Raw genomic sequence first — 15,865 nt, forward strand, 5'->3', positions numbered from 1 at the left:
AAAAGAGAAAAGAAATAAAGGGAGGGTTGCTATGGCTTTGGCTTTTTCGTTTTGTTTTTTGTGAATTTTTTCATAGGCACATAAAATGTTGGAGAAATTAGAAAGAAAATTCCATTGGACTAACGAGATACAGGGTGCCTCCACTCATAAAGCATACTGCCAAAAGACCAACTACAGGCTCCAGGAATGTTGGTTGTCCAACCCCAGTGTCTCTCTTTATGGTCCCAGAAAAAGTTCTGTTTAGTCCCACTTGACAACGTCAGTCTTCTGTAGTTAAGAGATATTTGTTTTGCACAGGTTCTAGGACGAAGCCTAGTATAGTCTTTCTTTGTGGACCCAGGAAAAGTGTGGCTTAGTCACAGTTGTTGTAGACAGGCTTTTATAAATAGAGATATTGATTCTTGTACAAATCCTTAGGACAGAGCATCTTCTGATTTCATCTCACCATTAGGTGGTGAGGCAGGGAAACTTGCCCTTAAATCAAGTTGTTGCTGTTTACTCATTATCAGGGTGTTTTATGGGCCTACTCTGGAACAAATTGGTGCCAGGGCAGCATTCAGACATGTCCCAACTGGATTTTGAATTCTGGTGCTGCTACTGTAATCTGCCGGTACCAATATTAAGATCTGAGGTTTGAGTTTGGATGGTTAATGTCTGATGCATTGAGGCCTAAGTCAAGTCTCCATGACAAATTCTCAGGAAGCCCTGCATTTTAAAATGTATAAGTTCCTATCCCTATTAGATAAGAACTTATTTCTCTATATAAGATTTTCCTCATTCTAGTGTGCCTATTTAAAAAAGAAACAATGCCACATAATACTCGTGGTGTATACGGGGATAAAAATAACAAGCTAAAGAATCTCTATAACCTGATTGTAACCTGAGCCTGTATCCCACCAGAGACTTTTCTAGAACAATTTCCTAATAAGCAGATCCAAAACAGGGATGAGGAAAACTAGCTCAACATATGGAAATAGACACTAAAAATTATAACTATTAAGGAAATTCATCTACAGAAACACACCAAAGAAATACAGCTATCTCCTTTAAATGTTTTGAGAAGTTGGGGAATATAGAAATCAGAACAAAGTTTTATCCTGTTTTGTTGTCTTGTTGAGTCTGAGAAATGGTTTGCAGACATAATGCATCAGGTAGTGTTCTCGATCTGAGGGTCTCACAGGAACGTAATCTCATTGCAAGAAATAGTCAACAGTAGGGGAGGTAAGAGAAAAAGGGCCACACAGAGTGGATATGTGGAAGAAGTGTCTGCAGGTTCTTCTCTGGGTGAAACATAGTGTGCTGGTAGGGTATATTTTCATTTGGGAGCCTGCTGGAAGCTTGATGGGGTAGGGTGAAGTTTCCAATCTCTGAAGAGTTAAGAAAGAGGGTGAATAGGTTTAAACAGGAAAAAAATCAAGGATCAGGGGATGAGAGGATAGAAGAGGATTTGTAAGGTGGTAGAAGAGCGTGGGGAAGAGGGATATAATACAATATGAATTATATACAATATAGGCAGGGTTATATATAAGACAGATTAGACAAGTATAGAGGAGTCTACCACGTACACACTCATTATATAACTCTGGGATCACACACACACACACACACACACACACACACACACACACATACTGGAGATCTATTCTTAGATTAGAGTTGAAGGCTGATCCTCATGAAATGGTCAAAGCTCTTAAAAGAATAAAATGAGGCTCAGGGCCGGAGCAGTGGAGTGGAGGAATAAGGCGTCTGCCTTGCTGGCACTAACCTAGGATTTACCGTAGTCTGATACCCCATTATCCCATATGGTTCCCCAAGCCTGGAGCAATTTCTGAGCACATACCAGGAGTAACCTTTGAGCGTCATTATGTGTGCCCTCCCAACTGAAAACCAAAAAATGAGGCTCTTTTAAATGGTGGGGAGGTTCTAGTATCTAGGCAATTCATTGATGATGGGATAAACTTTGCTAGATAAAAACTTCTAGGGTTAGATTGTACATGGAGCATTCTTAGAAAATTCATACTTTTTCTCATCAACGGTACTAAAAATATGAGAGTGGATTGGTAAAAGAAGTCTATCCCATGTTATATCATTTACTGAGTCTTATTGGCTCTGATTTTTTTAACTTTTTTTTTTACCACTCAGACTACATCCTCTCTCTTTACCCTCTCCAGAGAAAAGGAAGAATGATCATCAAAAGCCAAAGGGAGTCGCAGAAGCGACACCTAGAGCAGGCTTCAAACTTAGGAGAGGATGCTCTGGCTCCTCCTCGTGGCTTTTTCTGGTGTAATCAAAGAAACTTCTCTAGTCACAAACTATAGAAATGATCCCTGAAAGTATAGTCTTATATTAGCTCTTATTTTAAGATAACTTTGTGTCTGTAAATTTTTTTAGCTATTGTTTATTTGTGAAGTAGTGTATCCTTCCTAGAAACCTGAACGAAAGTTAGGCTGGGTAAAGTATTCTGGTGAAGCATTCATTTCATTGAGTTTTGTCACTACTTCCCATCATTGCCTTCGGGCCTGTTGGTTGCTTGTGATAAATCTGAAAATTTAAGTTTATTTTTATGCAATTTCCCTTTTTTATCTTGCTGCGTTCAGTATTCTATTCCTATCTGTGGGTTTAATTACTATGACTGATGTGCCTTGGGGTGATTTTTTTTAAATCTCTTTTACTTAGTGCTCTTTGGGCAACCAAGAGGTATTTGCATGTACTCTTTAGCTACGGGAACTTTTTGGCAATTATGTTCATGACTGTTGATTCTCCATAGGGGTTTTATTTCTGGGTTTCTGGGACTTCCTTGATTGTTATGTTGTTTCTATTGAATTTATAGCAGAGTTATACTGTTTTCTGTTGGCTTTTTTTTTTTTTGAGGCTCCTTTCCAACCTGTTCTGTTGTATGCAGATGTTATATTGCTCATCTTCCAGCTCACTGATTCAGTTCTCAGCAGTTATTATTTTACAAATGAGGCTTTCCAGTGAGTTTTTCATTTCGCCTACAAAGTTATGTTAGCCATTATATTTCAGTTTGAAGTTTTCTCATTTCTACTTTAAGATACTTTGAGTCTTTTTGTGATTCATTTGGTGATGGCAGAAATTTTGTTTTCTGTTTGATATTAGAGAAGTCTTTTAGCATTTTCAAAATGGCTATAATATTTGCCATGGATTTGGGGTAAATGGCTTTGTCTCTTTGAGCAGTTATTTAATTCCTTTTTTTTTAGCAATTTTATAATAAGTGGATAATAGATCTTAATAAATGTTTTCTCTGCATCATTATTATTATCACAGATATTTATTATTTATTATATTTATCTAGTATATTATGTTGAATTATTTTAGGGTGGTAACTCAATCTTGAATACTGAAACTATTTCAACTTATTGTGTTTTATTTGTTTATTTATTTATTTATTTATTATTGGTTTTGGGATCACACCTGGCAATGCTCAGAGATTATTCCTGGATCTGTGCTCAGAAATCAGAACTGGCAAGCTTGGGGGACCATGTGGGACCATGAATCTAATCTGGTCAAACCCGGATGGACTGCATAAAGGCAAGTGCCCTACTAGTGTTATCTCTCTGGCTCCTAGGTTGATTTTTGTTAATAATTAAGGATGCTTGCATCTGTGTTCATCAAGGATATTGGCCTTTAATTATATTTTATTGTGTTGTACCTGTGCTTTTGCTATCATGTTGGTGTTTGCATCATATAAACTATTAGGGAAGTTTATGTTTCCTCATTTTTCTTAAACAGCCTGAAAAGTGATTGGCAGTAGGTCCTCTTAAGGTTTGAAAGATTTACAAGTTAATCATTCTACATGGACTTTTGTTTGGGAGAACTTTGATTACCATTTTAATTTCTTCAATAACCATAAATATTTTTGGATATTTTAACTAATACTTTTTCAGACTTTGGAAGTTACTACTGGAGTCCAAGAACTTATTTATTTTTTTCTATGATCTCTTGATTTATTGCACAGAGGTTATCAAATTAAATTATTACAGTCCTTTGTATTTCTGCTTTGATTTCCCCCTTTCATTTCTTGGTTTTGTTTATCAGGGTTTTCTTTCTCATTCACTTTTTCTTTGTAAATTTTGATAGTGATTCACTGATAAATTATACTTTTTTTTTTGTTTTGGGGTCACACCCAGCAGTGCTCAGAGGTTACTCCTGGCTTTATGCTCAGAAATCACCCCTGGCAGGCACAGGAGACCATATGGGATGCCAGGATTCGAACCACCATCCTTCTGTATGAAAGGCAAACACCTTACCTCCATGCTATCTCTTCGGCCCCTAAATTATACTTTTTAATAAAATAACTTTTGCTTTCAGATATATTTTTGATTTTTTAGTTCTTTATAGTATACATGCCCTTAGATCACTAACGAATGACTTTATCTTTCTCTTAAAGTCTTTTGAACCTGAAGTCTATGTCATCTGATACCAGTATGGCCCCTGCAGCCTTTTTGAGGAGATTGTTTGTTTTAATAATTTTCTTCCAAACTTTAACTAACTTTGAGTCTTTGTTTGATCTGACTGTCTACATATGTTTTTTTTCAAGCTGTAGAATGTTGGGTTCAACTTTCTTTCTTTTTTTTTTTTTTTTTTTGGTTTTTGGGCCACACCCTGTGACGATCAGGGGTTACTCCTGGCTATGCGCTCAGAAGTTGCTCCTGGCTTCTTGGGGGACCATATGGGATGCCGGGGGATCGAACCGCAGTCCGTCCTAGGCTAGCGCAGGCAAGGCAGGCACCTTACCTCCAGCGCCACCGCCCGGCCCCTGGGTTCAACTTTCTAAGTCATTCGACTGCTCTGTGTCTTTTAACTGGTGGTGTGTTTTGTACATTGACATTTAAGAATATTATTGGCATGACTCTTATTTGCCATGCTTCTAAAGAAGTTGGGTGTGTTTGTCTTAAAGTAGTCCCTTAAACTCCTTATCTAAGGAGGTTTTGCATCAATAAAATTCCTGAGCTCTTGGTTATCCATGAAGTTTATCCACGAAGTGGATATCATTCCTTCAAATATAAATGATGGTTTATCAGGTAAATGATTCTCGGTGATGTTTGTTTCATTAAGCTTGTTCCACTATAGCACCAATATCTTTGAGCCTAGACAGTTCCCTTTTGTAAGTCTAGTGAAAATCATAAAGATGCTCCTTTGTAAATATTTCAATTTGTGACAGTGCAGCTTTTAAAACTTCTTTTCTATGATTTTCATCATTGTGATTAGGATATCTTTTGGGGTGCTTTTATTTAGGTTTCTGTTATTTGATACTGTTCAGTCATCCAAGAAATGGCAGTATAAGTTCTCCAGCTCTGTGAAATTCTCAGCAATTTAGTTTTTAACTTGTTTTTGTTGTTGTTGTTGTTGTTTTGTTTTGGGGACAAAACCATTGGCTCTCAGGAGTTACCCCTGGCTCTGCCCTCTGAAATCCTTCATGGCTCAGGGAACCATATGGGATGCCGGGGATTGAACCAGGTTTGTCCTGGATCAGCCACATGCAAGGCAAATGCACTACCACTGTGCTATCACTCTGATCCATCCCCTGTTGCTACACGCAAGACAAATACCCTACCACTGTGCTATTGTTTCAACCCTCTCATAAAAATGCTTGAGTGTTTTCATGAAGATGAAAATCAATGCTCTATACTTTAGCAACAGAAATTAAGAAGGCACTCGCCAGGAAAATTCAGCAATAAATAGATGATACATTAAAAAAAATTAAAAAGAACTTAGAGAATGATAGTCATACAGTAATTATTGAATTACCCAATACACACGCTAACAGTACTTTCTATGCTATTATATCTCCCACCACTTGTCTTTCCCCCTTTTTCTCATTATTTGTTATTTACGATCATTTATAGGATTATACTTTGTGAGAATTTGTTAGCATGTGCTTTAGTTCCTTCAATAACTATTGTATGATTATCATTCTCTAACTTCTTTATTGATTTATTATCTATTGATTGCTGAATGTTCCTGACAAGTGCTTTTTTTGCTAATGTATGGATCATTGATTTTAAACTTCATGACCACACTCAAACATTTTGATGAGAAGTCCAGAGCAATAGCACAGTGGTAGGGCATTTTCTTGCACATGGCCAACCTGTGATAGACTGGAATTTGATCCCTGGCATCACATATGGACCACCAAACCTGCTAGAAGTGATTTCTAAGCAGATTTCCAGCAGTAACCCTTGAGCACCACTGGGTGTGACCAAACAAACAAACAAACAAACGCATTTTTATGGGATTGAAAACTTATCTAGGTTTTTCTCCCTGAGATTGCAGTTGAACTTCTTAGTTTCTTCATTGTTCTTTGAATTTTGTTCATCATTATGAGTGAGGTTTTAGATTACCAGTTTCTTGAGAAGTGACCTTTTCTATTATTTCAACCAAATAGAGACCAATAATGCATCTTCTTTGCAAGTTAATTTCCTTACCAGGAAGATTTGTTTGAGTTTTTTGAGAAAATTGTCAACTTGGATGCTCAATTGAGATAACTAAATGTTGAGACAATATATTATCTGAAAAATAGGAATATCACTTCCCAGCTACCTGTGAGTAAGTGATATACTTAGCAATTTTTTTTGAATGGATACAATAGTTTCTATGCAGTCTGGGGTTGAAAGGGAAGATGAATGTCTTATCTGACAAATTTTTGGTCAAGTAGCAAGGCAGAATGATGCAGAAATAGGGCTAGGTTATTCAGTTTGCCACGTGTATTTTGGACATGCAGCTTCATGTCAGAAAATTATTTTTCTCTTCTTTTTAAAATACTTTGGAGAGGAGCTGCACCTAATTGTACTGAGGGACACCTCTTGGCTCTGCATCCAAGAGTTCAGTCCAAGCAGGCTCAGTGTATGTTCATCAATACCAGATCAGACATACACAAGGCAATCTTTATACCCACTGTAGTATATGTACTGTTCTGTTGAATCTATGTTTAGGTATATATAAAACTATAACTGTTTTCTTTTTTAAATTTTATTTATTGATTGATTGGTTTGGGGGCCACACCCAGCGGCACTCAGGGATTACTCCTGGATCTGCACTCAGAAATCACCCCATATGGGGGACCATATGGGTGCTGGGAATCAAACCGGGTCCCTCCCAGGTCAGCCTCATGCAAGGCAAATGCTGTAGAGCTGTGCTATCTCTCCAACACCCTATAACTGTTTTCATGGTAACATTGGATACCAATTTTATGTATGTATAAATTTTATACTGAAAAAATATATTTTATTTATACTTTAGTATCTAAGTTTAAGAGATTCCAGATGTATGATTATTCATCAGAGAACCCTTCGTAAGTGTCTAGGAAAATTATATATCTTGTCCCCAAAGAATGATTCCCAGTGAAAGCTTTGTCTTAGACCCTGCCAAATTCCAGTTCTGTTAGTTTAATTAGTGATATCTGAATTTTGGTCACAAAGGGCCATTCATTTATTCACAGAGGGCTCTATATCTCATAAGAGACTCTGGTAGTAAAGCATTTACATTAATACTTTCTTTAAGATTTTATCATTGTGCTGATCAGATACAGCAGAAAGGGCATGTGCCTTGCATCTCCATCCTAGTATGAGTGACTCCTGAGGGCAGAGCAAGTATATGCATTAAGCACCACAAGGTATGATACCACTGAAATAAATTTTAAAAGGTCTAAGATGGAACTGTCATATTGCATCTAATTTTGTTTCTTTTAAAAGTGATATTATATCTTTAAGCTTTTAAAGAAATATTTTCACATGTGTACTGAATTATAAATGTTTTTAAAGTTTCAATAGACTTTACAAAAGTAACAGTTCATCGCAACAACTGAAAATTTTGAGAGCACATCTATCTCCTAAAAATGGTGTAATAACTTTGAACACATAAATGTTTGAAACTCTCAGAATTATACGTTTAACTAATTTTTTATCATCTATTCTATGTGTAAGTATACTTAAATTTTGTATCATTTGTGTATATATTTATTTACCTTCCTAGATCATTGGTCTGAATTAATGATTATTTTAATGTTATTTAATTTAATGCTATTTCATTTATTAAAAGAGTAATAGCAACTCAGAAATTTTCAAAACAATTCTCTGTTGCCATTATTTTGTTCTAAAATTTTGAAATTTAAACTGATCTGTTTAAATAAAAATCCTTATTACATGCGTCTTTAAAGTTAAAATATTTCCTGTATATGTTTTCTTTGTTAATAATATTAGTATTATATAGTTGTTAAATATGTTTTCAAATGAATTTAAGTTAATCAGTAAAATATATATTTTTTGAATATTTAAATGGTACGCACTTAATAATGCAAAATAGGGCCAGAGCGATAGAACAAAAGTTAGGATATTTGCCTTCCAAGTGGCTGACCTAGGTACAATCTCTGGCATCCATAATGTCCCTTGAGAACAGTCAGAATGTCCTCTGAGTCAGGAATAACTCCTTAACACAGCTTAGTGTGGCCCTAAAACAATAACATAATGCAATGTTCCACAATTTGTTTAAACTTGTAGCATCTTATTAGTTCTAAAATGACTATAATGTCACATCTCCAATTTGCTTAGTTAATTCAATGCAATACTAAATAACACACTAAGACAAAAGCATGCAGATTTACTTAAGTGTCCAAAAACATAGAAGGGTTAGCTAATGATATCCTCAATTTTGAGTTCTTTCAACAGTAGTATGGAAAAAAGAATATATTTGAATTTTTAACTACTAGAAATATTTTTCATGTTATTTGTTACATAGTGATGCTTAAGAACAAATGTAAAACATTAAGCCTTCACAATGACATTGAAGAGCCTTTGTTCTTGATTACTTAATTACTAACATAAAATCAAACATTTGTTTTCTCTAATGTTCATTTGCTTTATATATAATAAAAGAAATGGAATGCACTGCTCATAGATTCTTAATGCACAAATGTAGTAGCAAAAATTTTAGAATCATATGGAAATTATATATCAATGAAGTCAATGATAAAAAAGGAGAGAGATAATTAGGGATCAATATATCAATATATTAACATATTAACATATGCCAAGATATTCTATGTATATTATTGCAGTAAGTACTCAGAATTTTTAATAAAAGTTTGTTTGTTACTGGTGAATGTGAAAAAGTAAACTTAGGCAGTCAATTACAGAGAGCTGCAGAAAAGTAATTGTTAAGTCTTTTGTTTTATTAAATCAATTTTGAGATTTGAGATCACATATAAAAATGTCCAAGGAAGTTTCTAGTTGCAGTATTAATGTTAATTAATGTTAATAGATTCATTTGAGATCACATATAAAAATGTCTAAGGAAGTTTCTAATTGCAGTGTTAATGTTAATAGATTCATGTAGAAAATTATTTCCAGGTTCACTTAAGGCAGTTGTATAAGGAAAATATTTTGCTCAATAGACAATTTATAAAATATTTCTAGTATTTCCGTAAATTTTAAGACAATACTTTTATTGGATATACACTTGCTGTTGAAAAAGTGTTCTATTATAATATTTAATTGTTTTTTATTTTATTGAAGTCAACGTGTCCTTATTGAAGTCAACAAAGTCCTTAGTAGTTGGGATTCAGACATACAATGAATCAGAAACAACCCCATTACCAGTGTCTACTTTCTTCCACCATGTTCCCAGAGTTTATTAACCCCACCTATTGCTCCCCAGCCTGTCAGTATTACAGGCTTATTTAAAGTTTATATTGTTACAGTTTGGGTCTCTTAATTTCATTGTTGTTGACTTTGAATTGGATATTTAGTTATGTCTTTTTTTTAAATATCCACCAATGCACCTGAGACCACTTGTCTCCTGACTCCAATAATTTCATATTCGTGTTTCTCCTCCAATCATATTTTTCCTCCTTGCTATAATCTAGGTCCAAGGGTATTTTAACAAATCCCATTTGCACCATTGAATTTCTTCATGCAGTTATTCTAAATACCAAATATAAGTGATATATTTCTGTATTTATCCTTTTTCCAGCTTACTCCATTTAACATAATATTTTCCAGTTTCATCCATGTTACAGCAAATTGCATTATTTAATCATTCCTAGCAGCTATGTAGTATTTCATTGTATATCTGTACCACATCTCCATGATCCACTGATCTTTTGTTCAACATCAATGATAATTCCAAGTCTTACCTATTATACTGAGTGCTGCAACAGATTGTGGTGTGAAAACATGCTTTTGGGTTAATGTTTTTGTTTTGTTTTGTTTTGTTTGTTCTAAGAAGAGATACCTAAAAGAGGGATTGCTGGGTCATATGGCAGCTCAATCTTGACTTTAGTGAAAAACCTCCATACTTTTTTCTATAGGAGTTGGACCAAGAAGCATTCATTCTCTTTTTTTTTTTTTTTTTTTTTTTTTTTGGTTTTTGGGCCACACCCGGCGATGCTCAGGGGTTACTCCTGGCTGTCTGCTCAGAAATAGCTCCTGGCAGGCACGGGGGACCATATGGGACACCGGGATTTGAACCAACCACCTTTGGTCCTGGATCGGCTGGTTGCAAGGCAAACGCCGCTGTGCTATCTCTCCGGGCCCGAAGCATTCATTCTCACCAGCAGTGGGTGAATGTTGCTTTCTCACTACAACTCTGCCAAGAGAGATTGTTCCCATTATTCTGATATATGCCATCCTTACTGGTGTAAGATGATATCTCATTGTCATTTTGATTTGAATTTACTTAGATAAGGGATGATGAACATTTTTTAATGTGCCTGTTTGCCATTGTTGGTTTTCCTCAGAGAAATGTCTACTCATTTTCTCTCCCCATTTTTGTATAGAGATTTTAGGTTTTGTGGAGTTAACATTTGTGAGTACTTTGCACATCCTGAAATCAAAAATTTATCTGCTGTTTGACTGCAAAGACTTTTGCCCATTGAATTATTTGCATTTTAATCTTAGCTCCTGTTTTTTTTGCCAAACAGAAACTTTTTAGTTTAGTTTAGTTTTTAGTTTAGTAGTCCCATTTATTCAGATTTGATGCTATAGTCCTTGTCATTGGCATCCTATGGAAGATTTTGTTGTGATCCAAATTTTGAAGTGCCTTTATTTTCACTTTATTGATACTGACATGTTCTCAAGGCTTTATTCAACTTTGAATTGACTTTTTTGCAAGGTGTGTTATGTAAGTGGATCTTTAATTTCTTACATGTAGTTATCCAATTTTCCAACTTCCTTAGTTGAAGAGACTGTCTTTATTCCATTTAAGTTATTGGCTCCTTTGTTAAAAATTAATTGACCATATATATGGGAATTTGTCATTGGATATTCTATTAAAACCCCTTGATCTGAAATTCTGTTTTTGTTTCAATACCATGTTTTTTCCTTATTGCTTTGTAGTAGAGTTTCAAATTAAGTCATGAGATTCTCCCAGTTTTCAAATCAGTGTTTGAAAATTATAGAGCTACAACAAAGTCACCAATATAATATTGGGAAAGGTAGACCAGGTGAAACCTAATATCAAATTTTTAGGGATAATTATTTATTGTCCCACAGGATCCCCCAAGGTGTCATCTCTGTGCACAGAGCCTGAAGTCTTTCTTGCTTACCATGATGTGTGACTAAAAAGGAAATTAAAAATATATAAAAAGGGTGGGGATAAGGAAATATTATAGAGGACAAAGCACTTTCTTTACACGAGTTCTTACACTACTGGGCTTCAATCTCAGCCACTCCACATGATATCCCATATCTACCAGGAATAATACTTGAGAGCAGAACTAATAGTAAAATATATACATAGCTTTGGTTAACCAAAATCAGCACAGAAACAAGAAAATCTAAAAAGATATCATTGCAAGTAAATGTTCTTAGAAGACATATTATTTAGGCATGCATAGTAAAGAAATTTTCCCGCAGGAATTTCTTAATAGTTCATTTGGGAAAAATCTACAGGTTGATAAATAAATTATTATTTTCTGCCAGTTTTGAGAGTAGGAAAATTCAATTAGGTACCTATAGATATTGTGTAAAATTAGGATTTAATTTTTTCTATGTTTATTCTGATTGAATATTCAAGGCAAAGAAAACTCAGAAATAGATCCCATTCTTTGCATTTTTTGTATTCGACCCTGGTCTCCATTAATACTAACATTATTTAGAACCATAAATCTCTATATTTTTTTCAAAATCTGTTACACTCCACCTATAAAATTTCTAATATCCCCAAAAGTGGCAATGTTTATCATCAGTTGTCACTAAAGTCAAACATAATGTGGAATTATTAAAAACATTTCATTAATCCCAATGCTTGACTTATCTTAAAGTCAAGGGTAATGATTTTCTTTATCCTCAAAATTTCATATCCCTTGATACCTGAAATTTAACTTAGCCTAAATGTTAGAGGAAACAAAGATCCTAGAGATGTATCTCATATGAAAAGATAGTCAAGTATGTATATTAAGTCTTTTATTCCTCTCTATAAACATGAAAGCAACATTCATATTGAAATACTATAAAATGATTCTGATTACACATTTAGAAGTTACATAAAATAAAAAGTATATTGATCTGGAAATAAATCACTCAGAGATTTAAGCAAATTGACTATGAGCACTCCAAAAGGACATGATATATGTAAATTTGTTCCCTTTAAGACTTATTTAGATAAGATGGCATATCTGATTGTTCTGAGTTACAACATTGTGATGTATTACTTTCAATACATATTTTGAAATTATTGATTTATTTGTCATATTATTTATGGAAATATCTAAGATATAAATAATGAAAGCAAATAATGCCTAGATGTCAGTTATGTTGGCAATAATTGAGATGACAAAATGGAAAAAATTATCAAATAAAAAGGGTGAGAGCAGAGCAAATTAAAAAGTAAAAAAAGGTATAGTATAAAGTTTAGTTATATATGAAACCATAGCAATCCTATTTTTAAAGATGAAGAGAGTTAATTTTTGACCTGAGATATAGTTTAGTGGTTGAGCCCTTGCTTTATATTACTGACTGAGTTTAGACCATATTCACCACTCTGAGTCTTTCAGGAGTAAGCACAACTAGGTATAGCTTAAAAAAAAATAAACAAGTTCAATGAGTAAAGCAAGGATGAAGCTAATGATAAAATTCCCCAGTGTAATGTAAATGGTGAAATGATAAAATGAATGAATGGTAAATATGAATTAGAAAAAAATACAACTATTATATAGAATTTAAAGGCAGTAAATAATAGATGTGTTTAAACATGAAATACATTATAAATAAATGGTACTAAATGTCACTATCAGTAATATGATAACTTAATGTATTTACATTTTAAAGTAATATTAATTTCATTTTACTATAACTTTATTTTAATTTTATTATTAATATATTTAAAGTATTTTAATGTTTATACTATTTTATTTAGTTATTTTTAATAAAGTATTATAATTTATAATACTATTGAAGTCCTGTCACAGTGCTTTGAATTATCACACTTTTTGTTTGTTTGTTTGTTTATTTGGTTGGTTGGTCTTTGGGTCACACCTGATGGTTCTTAGGGGTTACTCCTGGTTCTGTACTCAGAAATCACTCCTGGCAAGTTCAGGGGACTATATGGGATACTGAAAATCAAACCACCATCTCTTCTGAGTAGGCCATGTGCAAGGCAAATACCCTACCAGTGTGCTATCTTTCCTACCCCAATTATCCCACTATTATCCCACAATTCTTCCTCACTTTTTCCTTAATCTCCTCAATTCCAGTTTCTCTTGATCATAACTCAGGATTTTTGTGCACTGGGGACTGACACTCTAATCCCTTTTTTGTATTTCTTTGCAATTTATGCCTGCACAAAATAATCATTTTTAATGTATTAAATTCATCTCATATGGCATTTCTTCTAATCTCTTCCATGTTATAACAAACTAAAATATTATCTTTTCTCACAATTGAATAGCATTTCATTGGTTACCCATTAATTTTGTCAAATACTATACTGTTTCTTGGTGTCGATTACATAAATACGGGTGCACTGAACATATAGATAGGTATTTTCAGGTTAACATTATTCTGTTCTTGAAATAATTTCCCTGGAATGACATTGGTTTTTCATATTGAAACGCTTTCAGTTGGTTCTTTTGAGAAGTTTCCAAACTTTTACAAAGTGACTGATGCTTACAGCAGTCTAGCTAACAATAAGTACATGTTTATTTTTAACACATCTCATTCATACTTATTGTTTCATTTTTTAATTTCAAATGGACTTCCCCTTTCATTGTTATATTGATTCATATATATATATATATATTTGAGGTTTATTAACATGACAAAGAAAATTCAGAAATTGCATATTAACCTGAATTGATAAAGAAAGTTTTCTACCACTATTCACAGATGAGATAACATATTATACAGATAACTTCAGATATTTCATTAAAAACTCTTAGAAATTATGAACCAATACAGTAAATTAGCAGGCTAAATTCAGTATCAGTGAAAATAAATCTATAGTGTACATAAAAGGAAGAAAAAAGACTTTTTCAAATTTAGAACGTCACTAAACACTATGGCATGTGGTATATATTTAATCATTTTTATAGTAGCAGAAAACTTTCATATTATTATATATTTCTTTCTATAGTGCTTAAGGTTTTTTATCTCCATGACCTGCTGAAACTGCTTTTACTGGTCAGGACCATTCTCATCATTGTGATCTTATACTTTATCAGTGTTTTGATTTATATGTCTATGATGTTAGTGATATGTGTTAACTTTATGAAACTGACAGCATATTTATGTCTACTTCTCTATTCTGTCATTTCAGCAATATTTTGACAGCCTGCTTTCTTAATCTGTTTAGTGAATATTTTAGGTATATTTAAACCAAACTTATTGCCAAATACTATGATCTAACTTATTGTTAACATTTTTTATAAAAATGATAATCTCTGCATTGCAAAAATGTCATTTTATTCAAAATATATGTTTAAAAATTTTCATATTAAATAGTGATAAATATTAATTTGATCTTGTGGAATCATAAAAATAGCATGGTAAAATGATGAAACCATGTTCTACAAAGAAAATTATATGTAAAAGAATGCCATTTGTGAGCTTTGAGATTTATAAGTGTACATAAATGATGACTGGATATTTATATACATATTTCTGTAAGCATATTGCTATTCACTGTGTTAAACATTAAAATAGTCAAGAATGCATTATCATTTAAATAATCTCTGATAGTATTACACAATGTTGAAAGGCACACTATATGTCAATAATACTAATTTTTACTTTGAATATTTTTATTATTTTCCAAATCATCCATTTTTATTTATCAAAATTAAGTAAGTACAAATTCAAGTTCACTGCATTTATAACAAAATTGATGGGAGACATTGATATGGAACATAAAGATAATAATAGGAGATTATATCATTAGTTAATACAGGGAGCTGACTGTAAGAAAAATGTGATTATGTTTTGTACAGAGAGATACACCTAATTAGTGAAAATGAACATAATATGCATAATAATATAATTTCATTTATATATATATTAGATATAATGAAAGAGGTAAGTGAAGCACATAACAGTGTCTATTGAATTTTCAATTTATTCAGGCATGTTATTTCAGCAGTTTTCCAGCAAATATCCCATATATAATATCTGGAAAGCTCAGGAGACCATATAGGATGTATGGGATTAAACGCAAGTCCATTCTATGTCAGCTGCATGTAATGCCCTCCTACTGTGTTATAGTCCAGCACCTAAAATGACAATGATTTAATTAGAAAAAGGACTGAATATACTTTACCCAGGCCAGAGAACAATTTACTGAAGTGAGGATAATATATTCAGTTGTTCATATAAGTTTACATTTTTATGATCATACATTAAATAAACTAAAGAAATGT

General features: G+C 33.2%; 1 non-coding gene across 1 annotated transcript; it reads right to left on the bottom strand.

Annotated features, from left to right (window-relative positions):
• Positions 1-2,133: 2,133 nt before the first annotated feature.
• Positions 2,134-2,343, bottom strand: LOC126023351 (small nucleolar RNA U3). The gene has a single exon (XR_007500498.1). It is a non-coding gene; the product is annotated as a small nucleolar RNA U3 (small nucleolar RNA).
• Between the last annotated feature and the right edge of the window lie 13,522 nt (positions 2,344-15,865).

This window comes from Suncus etruscus, chromosome 11 (genome assembly GCF_024139225.1).
Source record: "Suncus etruscus isolate mSunEtr1 chromosome 11, mSunEtr1.pri.cur, whole genome shotgun sequence".
Lineage (NCBI taxonomy): Eukaryota > Metazoa > Chordata > Mammalia > Eulipotyphla > Soricidae > Suncus > Suncus etruscus.